Source organism: Colossoma macropomum, unplaced genomic scaffold (genome assembly GCF_904425465.1).
Source record: "Colossoma macropomum unplaced genomic scaffold, Colossoma_macropomum, whole genome shotgun sequence".
Taxonomy (NCBI): Eukaryota; Metazoa; Chordata; class Actinopteri; order Characiformes; family Serrasalmidae; genus Colossoma; species Colossoma macropomum.
In genome coordinates this window covers 9,884,136-9,896,531 of record NW_023494789.1, presented here as the reverse complement: position 1 = coordinate 9,896,531, position 12,396 = coordinate 9,884,136, and positions in this window count along the sequence as shown.

The window sequence follows — 12,396 nt, the reverse complement described above, 5'->3', positions numbered from 1 at the left end:
ACACCTAAGAGTAATTACTGGGCAGCGTCTAAAAACAAGACACAGGTGAGGGGAGTGACCAAAGGGTGGAGCTGCAAACCAAAACAAAAGCACATTGGTTAGAAAACATAAGCACACGGCTGATGAAAACAAGGAAGCGAAGAAAGACAAGGACAAGGCATGACAGGGCATTACACTAGGTAAAAACTGTGATACACTCCACAGTACTGTGTAATTATTTTGGCAAAATGGCTAAAAAGATGGTACATGAACAAAGTATAATGAATCTGACATAGTAAATATCTATTACCTTAACAAAACTGAATCTGGGCTGTAAAAGAAGCAGTGATTTTTACTGTGGTTTTACCAGTCTTTGCCATTTACCTCAGAAAACTCTTTGCATTTTGTGCCGTCGTTTTATGCCATATAACATACCCAGGATTTGGAGGTGTTTCTTGTTTACTTTCCTGCTGAAATGTAACATAGTACATTGAAATATATACATGTTTAATATTTATAAGTTTTGTTTTACTTTGTCAGCTTAATAGCTAAAACCTGTTAGTCTTTTCAGTGTAATGTATATACTGTCTGTTCACTCAAAAGTGATTACTCAGCACTGTGGAGATTGTACACATCAGTTAAACTCTATTTAAGATGGATTAGTTTTACCTGAGTAAGTGATGTAATTTGAGTGATTACCAAAGAGATACCTGATTTCAATCCAGTACAAATCTGTCATGTCCATAGTTTTCCAAGTCTGCTAAATGATAATTCCTTACATAATTCACCAAACTTGGAGCTTCTTCAGTAACAGTAGTCCTGTTCAAACATCACAGTAATGCAATAATAAAATCGCAACTCCATTTTTATCTTTTTTTTTTTTGCCACCTGACAACAAGGCTAACAGCTAAAATAGCACAATCCACTATAATGAAATCTTCAGCATTTTTTATGTAAGGACATTGCTGACTCTATTCATTGTATATTGTATATGATATTATTATGCACCATTATTTGGAATTGCCATTGACAATGGGCATCACCCCACACTGAAATGAGATGTGAAAAGTCTCCTCATTCATCCATTGTTACTTTATAAGGTAAACGTGCTCAGGATAATGTTTGTATCCAGACTAATTGGGGTAATTTGGGGAAATTACACAGATTCCTTATGCCTTACGAACTGGCCAGTCAAATCAGGCACATATTACATTACTGGACCTCCCCTGGTAAAACTAATCCAGCTTGAATAGGGCTTTACTCATTTAATATCTAGAAGCTGTTGGGCACTGGAGTGATATTTAGGTCAACTGTTCTGGAAATCATTAACATTCCTTATCACTTATTATCACTCATTATCATGCATATCATTACCCAAAATTATCATGTAGTACTGTGAAGTTTGGTCCTCACACTTACCTGCTTAATGCTTAGACCTTAAGAACTTAACTGGAAAAGAAAGCATAATCGGTGTAAGGGAGAACTATTACAGGACTACAGACCATCACAGGATGCTGAGTGCGACACTTGCTGATCAGCCACAGTGTGGATTTACCCTTTCATTAATCCACCAGGTCTTTCTCCCTTCAGGAACCATAATTACCCTCACCTGCAACTACCTTCTCCCTTCCGCTCACTCAGTCTGTGTGTTTGCACGTGTTTACTCAAGATTAATGTGCTCCATATAGTGCCAACACAAATGCAGACAATGCTGGTTATTACTTGCATGGATAAATAGTGATGTCATGTGTATTTATCAGAAAGTGTTTCATTTACAGGCTTCAGAGGATGCAGTAAATATGTGTCATGGACTTACAGTTGTTAAAGTCTCCCACATCTGAGGAAATTGCATAAATAAAGCTGGAAAAAGGTGATGGATTTGATTCAAACGTGCACGTTGTTTCTATCTATTATATCTGTTGTTTCAAATCAACGTCTTTGTTTATGTACCTTTGGCAACATTATGTTAATGTACACCCATAAAAAGATGGTTTCTGTGTAAAGAAAATGGTTCCATAAAGCACCATGAACACTCAAAGACTGTGTGTGTGATTGAAGTGTTCTTTGCATGATAAAAACATTCTTCAGAATGAGTTGTAGATAGTTCTGTATAGAAACTTTGATTTTATATAGCACCCAAAAGGTTCTTCTGCTGTTACGATGCCAAGCTTGTAATAATAGAAGAACCCTTCTGGGTGCTATATAGAATGTTTTTCAAAAAAGTTCCATACAGAACCATCTACAGCACATTCACGTCAATCTGAAAAACTCTTTCATGGTGCAAAGAACTTAAAGGCTTCTTAAAGAGTTTATGGTTCTATACAGAGCCAGTTTCTGAACTAAAGAACCTTGAAGAAGGAATGTAAGATAGGAATTCCCAATCCTGGTCCTGGAGTTTAGCTGGAAGTCTGTTATGATTCGGGCAATGTAGGCCTGGAGCAGATATCACAATAATAGAGTCAGGTGTGTTGGATCTGAACTCTCCAGGGTTGTAAATCTCCAGGACCAGGATTGGGCACCTCTGATATACCTATACAATATATACTTAAAGCTTCTCTCTAAAAGAAAAAGAAACGCATTCTCCGCCACACCTCCAACATCTTTGTGCTTCCTCGCCTGCACTAAAAATAATAATAATAAAAAAAGGAAGACAACAAACTAAAAATAAGGAGACCTGATAAAAACCCACTGGCTAGTTTGCATAGCTCGCTAATCATGTTAGAGGAACATCTGAAAGAATAGGTAATTTGGAATACAAAAAGAATAAGTAATTGCGAATGCACATACCCAAGTGGCCAAATTATTTATGCCTAATGAAATCGGGCACGCATTCATTTTCACTGCAGCAATTAAAAACATGCCATTACCTGTCACTGCGAGTGCATCTCAGCAACTGCGTGCTATGGAGAATCACTCAAAGCCCTCAGACAGATCGCAGTTCTGACCTGTGTGTATACAAATCAATGTCATCTATGTCATATCAAAAGCTCATAACTCCATTTCTTTTCCTTTTTTCCTTTTTTATACTAGCTTTCAAATGATCTTCAGCATGTTGTCAGCTGTTGTTACTTGCCTTATAAATCCATTGTTATTTACAGTCTTATGCAATCAAAAGTTTGAGTACTCTCAGTCAAATTACACATTCTATATGAGGGCAAATGTAAACATGGCTTTTTTTCTGCAAATATTAGTACGCCATTTGTATAATTTCCTTAGTTTAATATACTGGAAAATAAGTGACACAAAAAATATTACATTTGCCTTTTTGCCTTTTCTAGTATGTTAAATTCAGCAATAAATAGTAATTGTGTATTAACATGTGCAGCAGTGTGTTCACTGTAGAGGATGTTTTAACTTGTGATGTAGTATGTAAACATTGTTAAAGCTTCAACAAATACCACAATCTATACAGTCCATATATGGATACTTGCAAGCTGCAAAAACAGCCCATTTTGAATGAATTGTTTATGTAAAATCATAAAAAAAAGAATAATTTACATATCTCCATCTATTCAGCCTACAGCAGTTTAGCCCTGCCCATTCACACTGAAGTTATAAGGAGTGTTTCAGCTTAGACTGGCTTCTAAATGAGGTTTAATACAGGACAGCCATTCATTTACATACCATATTAGTGTTAAACGCACAATAACAAAAACAGTTTAATTCTAAGGCATAAAGATAGGCTGAAAAATTGTCATGTAAAAATGAATTAAGACATAAAGTCATTATAATGTAGGAAGAAACCTTCAGCAGAATGTAAGATAAATATAGGATGGGACCTTTAGAGTAGATCGATGTTAAGAACGTTTTATTGCTTCTCTTGTATAGTTACTGTTTTAGAGAAACAAGGTTTTGTTATGGCAATGACAATATAATGGAGAGAGAGAGAGAGAGAGAGAGAGAGAGAGAGAGAGACAGAGAGAGAGAGAGAGATGTGGCTTCTCTGATATCAAATATAGAATAGCATCATGGGAGTGTGCTCTTCTTATATAATTAGTACATTAGTAAGGCTCTTCCATCACCCCAACATCTTAGTAACTCGACAGCTATAGATTAAGCATCTGATATCCTATGGAAACTAATGATGTTGTATTATGTAACTAAATCTCAGGCACTGCAAAGAAAGATAGTATTGGGATTTAGGGTTTATGTTTTGCTTCTGGAATATTATTAGCCTCTGCTAATGAGGGGTGGAGCTTCAGCCTTATAATGCCTGATCACTTGCCTGAATATATTAGCTAGGGCAATAGGTTGTAGGCAGGGTTGGGATGTAATGGAATACAAATATTGGGAATATATATGCAGAATACGGAAATGAAGTATGTGTATTCAATCCATGTTAAATTTTGAGAAGACAGTCTGTTATTTATCTCAGTGTTACTGAGCTCTTATTAGGCATCTGATCTCCTCAGTAGTGGATATGTTTACAAGTTCAAAGCTTAGTATCTGTGATGTTCTAGACTACTATGTGTTTTGTAGCCTTATGTTACCTACTTGGAAATTAACTCATATTTTTAATGAATATAATCAAATAAGCCATTAACTAGGACACTTAGTGTGTTGACATGCACTTAATAATCTGATCATAATCAGATTTCTGCAGTTATCTGATTATTCAAATGGTCATGTAAACGGCATCCTCCAATTTCTTAGATTGGAGTAAGGTCTAGAAATCCAATTAAGAAATCTGATAAACAGAGCTGGATTTTAGCTCAGTAATCAGATTTCTCAGTGCATGTAAACTCTTATTCTGATTTCTTTCAGATTTCTTAGTCTGCGCTTGTGTGAAACAAACGGTGGTACCGGAAATAAGCAAGCAGCGAGATGGCAGCAAAACACTTTTGGAGCAGCACTGAAATCAGCTACATGCACAATGAAATAAAGGATTTAAATATTCTTCATCTTCTAGATGACGTATATTCATATTTTCTGTTACAGTGACATGATGTTAAGAAAAAAAAAAAAGCTGCAGCATGAAGTTTGAGTTTTACGTTACATTTACATCACATATTATTCTGTGTGTTTATTGGCTGGTTTCAAAGCAGAAATCTGAATACTGCCTGACTCATGTAGACCTGGAGTTTTCCCATTATCTGATTACTTAGGTGCATGTAAACATGTTGATCGGATTACTGACAAAATCTGATTTTCTGCAGTTATTGGATTATTAAGTGCATGTAAACACACTTATTGTTACCTCTCTGGGTGAAATGTTCTAAGTCTCTGTTGAGCTGCTAGTGAGCAATGAGAAGCAAAGTGGGGAGGGTATGAAACCCCTGCTGTGAGAGCAATTAATTTTTGTTTATGGCATATTGGAGACGTTCTTATCCAGAGCAACTTAAAAATGCTTGGTTGTCCACTCAGGGAATGTATCCTAGCTAGTACAAATAGGTTCCAAACCACCCTTGAGCTAAGACGCTGCCACAAACAAAAGCCAGGGATGAAACCTAGAAAGAATTAGTGCTACTTAAGTGCTTTGCAAGGAGATAGGTCTTCGGTTTGGGGCTTTTGTCTCCGTTGGGACAGCTAAATTCTCAGGGAACCAGGACAGAGAAGAGATAGCCATGCCGAGAGAAAATGGACGGCACAACTGCATCTTTCAAATCGTATACAGCTAGCACAAAAAATAGCATTTAAACACAGTAAAAATACCAGGGAAAAGTTCATGTGCTGCTTACCTGCCAAGACAAAAATATTGTTTGCTTACTGTTTTGTAAATCATGCACATTTCCATTGACATATATATTCCATTAACATTAATGAAGAAAAAAAAAAAGCATAGTTCCACTGTGGGACCTCCAGCAAAATGGGAGGAAGTTGCATTATATCACTACCATGAAAAAAGGGTTAACTGAACATCACATGGCTAAACACTCTCAAAGCTTTTGCTAACTGGTATATGTTAAAGAGTTTTTCCCATATCCCTTATTAAGATGTATCCAAAATCTGTTCTAAATGTATTCTGAATAACATACTGTATGAATATGTAGGTATTGGAAGGTAATATATCACTGAATACATCACTACTTTTTCAAAGCATTCTACCTAAATTAAGTTATAGGATAGAACGAGTTTCTGATGAATGAATGCTCGGAGCAGGTGTCAGAGGCAAGGGCAGTTAGTTTCCATTAGCAGTTAGCGTGGACATCTGTGCTGAGAAACAATCGGTCATTTTGCGAGTGCCTGAGCGCCCCTCCCTTTATGAGAATGGTACCGCCCAAACGCTCCCTTAAGGAGTCACTAGTGGGCCAGAGTTTCATCGCCAAAGGGTTTGCAGGAAATAAGCATTAATTGCGTTAATGATCATGTTTGCCTAGGCTTGGGATTTCTCTCTCTCTCTCCATCTCTCTCTCCCTCTCTCTCTTCTTCTGAGACTGTGCACTAACTCTCTATGGTCTGGGAGAGACTTTTAAAGTGATGTGAAGAGTTAATGAGTCCTCTCTCTCACTCTGTCTCTCTCTCCCCCTCTCTCTCTCTACATATATATATTTATATGTGTATATAGCTATATATATAAGTTTATCGCTCCCCTTCTGAGACTATGGCCTAACTCTCCATGGCCTTCAGTGGTAAGAGTTAATGAGTCAGGCTTCCTCTCTCTCTCTCTCTCTTGCACTCTGTATGTCTCTCGCTCTCTCCACAGTCCTGCAGGTGTATCGGACCCATCCATCATGTCTGGTTTAGGCTTGAGCCGTGGTGTCGGTTTGAGTGACTAGAGGGATTATTGTCATTAGGAGCAGGATCTTTGTTTTGATGGCCCGCGTTAATGGGGTTGCATTAGGGAGAGTCCTAGGGGCCAGTTTTTGGGTGATTAAGCAAAAAACACATTTACACGTCTCTAATTGAGACGGCAATGCCAGGAACCTACAGAGCACTCCCCTAGTAATGAAGCAGAGTCAGTAAAGGATTAGCATAGAGGGGGTTAGCTATACCGCGATGCTGATGCGCCACACTCCCGAGCAGCCACAAAGCTCTTTAGAAACGCGTAAGCACTGTTTAGGGGAGGAAGAAAGATCAAAATGTAGCATTGTGTCATTTACCGAGCAGGGAAAAACTTGTTTTGTCGCACATGCAGCTTTAATTATGAAGGCTAGATGGAACCGCTGATTGGAAGTGAGCATCCGGATTGTAATTTAATATTTTTTTTTCCTCTTCTCTCCGCCCTTCTGGAAGATATGTTTTCCTTCAATGCTATTAATTAAATGGGTTATATTGGGAATAGGTTGATTTGCCTGCATGGGTATGAGTGGAAGGAGAGGGGGGGGTAGGAGTTGTTTGGAAAGTGACACTGGCCTAATTTGGGGCTGATAAAAGCGATTGAAACCAAAGCTATAATCACCTGAGATAAAGGACACATCCTCCGAGCCCTCGGAGAGATGGCGTTTGATTTCTTATTTATATTTCTTATTCCGGGTTGCTGCATTTGAAAGTGGGTCACCGAGCAGATTTTTTTTTTTTTTTTTTTCTGCAGAAACTAACTTTCAAATGGCCATGTTTTCTTTCTCTGGTTAAACATACTTTTATATCCTATTCCCGCGTGCCTCCTGCTCATTAAAAATGTTTAACAACATTTTAATTGAAGAATTAATTACCTTCTGCTAGGCAAAATCTTCCTAAACTACGACAGGGGAGCCATCAGAGGGAGAAACTGACGAGGGCGAGGACAAAAATTAGCCACCTATACTGCTGTCCGGTTAGGGAAGATGACATCATCAGACACCTCAGTTGAGCTTGAATATTTGGAGCGAACCACCTGGCACCTGTCATATTTCATAAAAGTATACATAGAAGTGTTTCAAAATATATAATGAACTTTTCTATTGTGCCAGCAGCTTAACCATAAAACTGTCATCATTGTTAATGTTCATTGTTCATCGCATATAAATGTATTTAATAAATCAATATTTGTTATATAGTAAAGTGAACAAGGTGGCCATGCAAGTAAAGTTATGGTCTAATTGATTGTGAAAGTACAGTAAATCTTTGCTGTTATTTACTGGAAATATAGGATGGTATGTTACTATAAAGTAATTCAACCATAATTTACTGTAATTTACAGTATAAAATATATCTTAGGGCCTATATTTATGTCATCATCTCCAAAATTAAACTTTATAGGAGAAGATTTTTTTTTTTTTTAATGGAAGTTCATGGAATAAGAATTATTTATTTTTTTCCACGTAACTTTGTACCATTTCTATTGGTCCCTTCATCATGAAATGTTTACTCATTGTTAAGGGCAGCTAGCAGTCTCAAATTCTGTAAAAACCTAAAAACAACAATAATGGAGATAAAAGGTTGTCCCAACAGCAACAATACGATAAACATTTTACTTCACTGTTATCATGCATTTAGATAAAGGTTATATTAACTCTATTAACCCTAGGCTCCACCCACAACTGCATTCTATTGTAACAAATGTGTTGTGAGGTTGGACAACCTTTACAGAAGATTGGCCTAAATACTTTACAACCTACTCAGAAATTGTAATAGCTTTGTGACACTGAGTTTCTACTATGCTAACATGCTGAACTGATGGTAATCCAAACTAGGCAAGTTGGAAAGAGTACAAATGTACCACCATGCCAAGGTTAACTACACCTAGGGCCTTCTGAGTGGTTGGATCTATCATTAGAAGATCTTCAGCTTGATCCCCAGTGATGCCACAGCGATCCATGCCCAAGTGTCCAAGAAAGCCAAGGCCAGTCATGCCTTATGAACGTCCTCCCTCTTCCTCAACACATTTCTAGCCAATGTGGGTGCCTTATGTAACATGTCTGTTTTTTGTTTTTTTTTTGTAGGGTAAAACAAAAATAAACGCATTAAACAACTGGACATTCATCTTCAGAATGAAACAAAGTAAACTGGTAAGTTTTCATGTCACCTGCCTCTTCAGATGAGCTAATGAGTATTCACTACAGCTCAACAGCACAGTGTTGGATGTTGATGTGGACTGGTTTTCTTATACATGAGGTCTTTTCTTCGAAGTGGATGATGTACCAGCATGTTGGTATAGTTTTATTCATTGTTTCTGGAACTAGCTAACATCAGTAGCCTAGTTAGCAAGAAAGCTGCCGATGCCTCTGCTTTCACAGTTCTTCATAACACGCTGATGTTTTGGAGAAAGAAAGAGCAATGATTCACATACTTAGCCATGAATCCAAGCAAAATTGTCAGTTGAAGCTCAAAATTTGTTGATTTGCTGCCATGGACATTTTCTCTGTTTTCATGTAATGAAACATACTCAAAAAGTAATTTGGGTATTTATAATATTAGCATCTTATATTGAGTTCCAATGCACATCCCTAATACTTATAGCTTAAAAGCAAAAAGCAATATTTATTTTTCAACTGTCATCGCTTTCATTAATCTCACAACCTGTTTGGCGGTGAGTGAAATGAGCATATTGGCTCCCAGGTTTAACCCCCTTAGTGTAACCTCTCCTCTCCTCACAGCGATTATGCCTTCGGCCCCATCCTGCAAATGAGGGTTAAAAAAAAAGAAAAAAAAAATCACACCGGTTCCCTTTCCTCCTTTGTCTGCCTTCCTCTTTTCTTCCTCTTGCCTCCTATTTAGGCGGCACATTTGATTAGTTAATCGGCCCCAGCCCTCAGGTGGGGCGGGCGGGTGGGGGGGTTGCGTTGGAGGGGTGTACGGGTGGATGGTGGGGGGTGGTAAAGGGGGGTTGTAGAGGGTAGAGGCGCGGCCTGTCTCCCTCTCTCCTGCGCGCCGCGTCCTGCCAAGCTGTTCTTTTGGACGCGAGCGGAGGCAGCTGTGTTTACTGGCGTACATTTAGCAGAATCTATTATTCATATTGCTCACTCTCCCAGCCAGATCTCATGCCACCTGTCCCGCTGACAAGCTTCACCCTTTTGTGCGCTTTCCTGCTCACACCAAATGATGCTCGCGCTGATGAATTGAGTTTTTATGAGTACTGCTAACTAACAGTCTCGCTCCGAGCCATGGACGACCGCCCGAGAGGGAGCGAGGGAGAGAGGGAGAACAGGAGGGAGGACGAGAGGGTGAGGAAATAGTTAGGAAGAATTTGGAATGTTAATGTGATCTATGAGGAGAGGGGCGAGAGAGAGAGAGAGAGAGAGAGAGAGAGAGAGAGAGAGAGAGAGAGAGAGAGAGAGGAGTCAGGTGGGTGTTCCTAGGCTTAATCAGGACAGAGTGAGGAAGAGAAAGAGAGAAAATGGAGGTAGTGAAAGAATCACAAGTGCAGAATCTGATTTGTTGGGTTTCCAGTATGAATTTTGCAGGTAGTTTGTTTCTGTGACAATATATTTGTTATGCAAAACTCACAGAACACTCACCATTTGTTTAATATCCAGTCAAAACAGCCAGCAAGTATAAATTATTTGCCGAAGATATTTCAGGGGATATTGTTTATATGGTTTATAAGGAAGGGGAAGTCAAAGAAGTTTGCAAAACAGAATTTTAAGAAATTATTAAAAGTTTTAAAAAGAAAATATGACTCCTAACAACCATGCAGGACCTGGTAGACCCCCAGTACTGTCACCATCAGATAAACAGTATACTGAAAAACAAGTTGCTGATAGGTTGTTTTGCATTTACATGATTCAAATGATTCAATGGCTCAACATGAATGAAATATGTATGCATTAATGTTAATTTCACATTCTGAGGTCCACAAACTTTATAATCCAGCGCATAAATACAGTCCAAACATTTCCTGAATCTGTAGAGTCGCCTTTTCCATTTTATCTAATCATAAGATCATATATGACTCACATCCGGAGCTATGAGCCTATGAAGAGGGGATGGAAGTGGTGGATTTGTGTGTCTACACTTTATGTGGAACTGACCAATGGACACTCAGCAAATCACTAAGGACTGAACTATCATGTCAGAAACCCTCCATTCTTTATCAATCCACAACGGAGACTCATGTGAAATGGTATGTGAAGAGTTTACAGCCCCTGAAGTTGCCGTAATGGTTTTGGAAAGTAACAAAGATAACAAAGCATTTTGCTATGAAACATATGGGTATCATTTTCTATGAAAGTGCTTTCAAAGGCGAATTGAAGAAGATATGCACAAATCCAGAAAACACCCTCAGACCCCAGAGGGTTAAGTTGATGTAACATGTTTCATGTGTGTGGAAACGATGTGATTTGAATCATAAATTCATCAGCTTTTTTTTTCAGTTTACTATGAGAGAGAGAAGAAAATCAAGCTGCTTCAGATCTGAAAAAATCCTCAGGTGTTTCTGTCCATCCTTCCACTGTGAGAAGACAACAATGGGTCAGCGTGGGTCTGAAGGGATGTGTAGCTGTCAAGAAGCCTTTACTGAGAAAAAGAAATAGACCAAAGGGAAGAACATTTGCAAATCAATCAAAAAAGCTGCTGTCTTCTTAGAGCAATGAAGTGGCCACTCCAGAGACTTCAAAATCATCCAATGTGTTTGGGATTACTTGGAATGTGAGATGTAGAAAATACAACCAACCTCCATGACTGAACCTTGGAAGTGTGGAAAAATATCTCTGTTAAAAAATGTGGACAGACTAAATACCAGAGATTTAATATTTAGCTGTTGAGGTGTTATTTTCTGTTAAATATATGTTTTTACTTTTGTTCTTTATGTTGAAATTCAAACACTTCAGTTTAACGGCTGTTTTGACTGGTCTCTGACTTTTGCACGGTACTGTATGTCTGTGTTTATGTGTGTATTTGTGTGTTTGTGTGTGTTTGTATTGGTGCTGTATAGGCATCTGCGTCTTAAATAAATGATGTTCATTTGAAAGAGTAAAATACTTTAAGTCAAATAGTCTCCTTTTTCCACACTCCTCTCCATCTTTCATTATGAAAGGTGTGTTAACACTAACCACAATAACCACGGCAAAATGTATGACTCCATTTATAATTCATTAAGATTTGACTTTAATCTCTGCTCTGAGTCTTCAGTGTAGCAGTTACTGTGTAAATTGTATTAGCTGAGAGATGTTCTGTCACTGGCAGGTAAATCAAGCTGTCAGGAAACTAAACGCAGCTCAGGAGAAGATTCCTAACGAGAAAAAAAAGACATTACTGTGCTCGAGGGAATACAGCCAGATAGATCAGATGAGTGGAAATGGAGACGTTAGTTTACTCTACCTGAGGAAAACAACTAATGAATGATGCCAAGCATGAAATACACCATGCAAAGGTAGAGTGAAGACATAAATGTAGTGCCCTTTTTCCAATAAAAGAAAGAAAGAAAGAAAGAAAGAAAGAAAGAAAGAAAGAAAGAAAGAAAAAGGCTATAAATGAAAGAGGAAGATAGAAAAACAATAAAATGAATAAAAATTGGAGAGAAAAAAATGGAGGAGGGAAAGAAGGAATAAAGGAAGAATTTATGGTAGAAAGAACAGAGAGAACAAAAAAAAAGAAATAAACAATAATATTCAGCAGGAA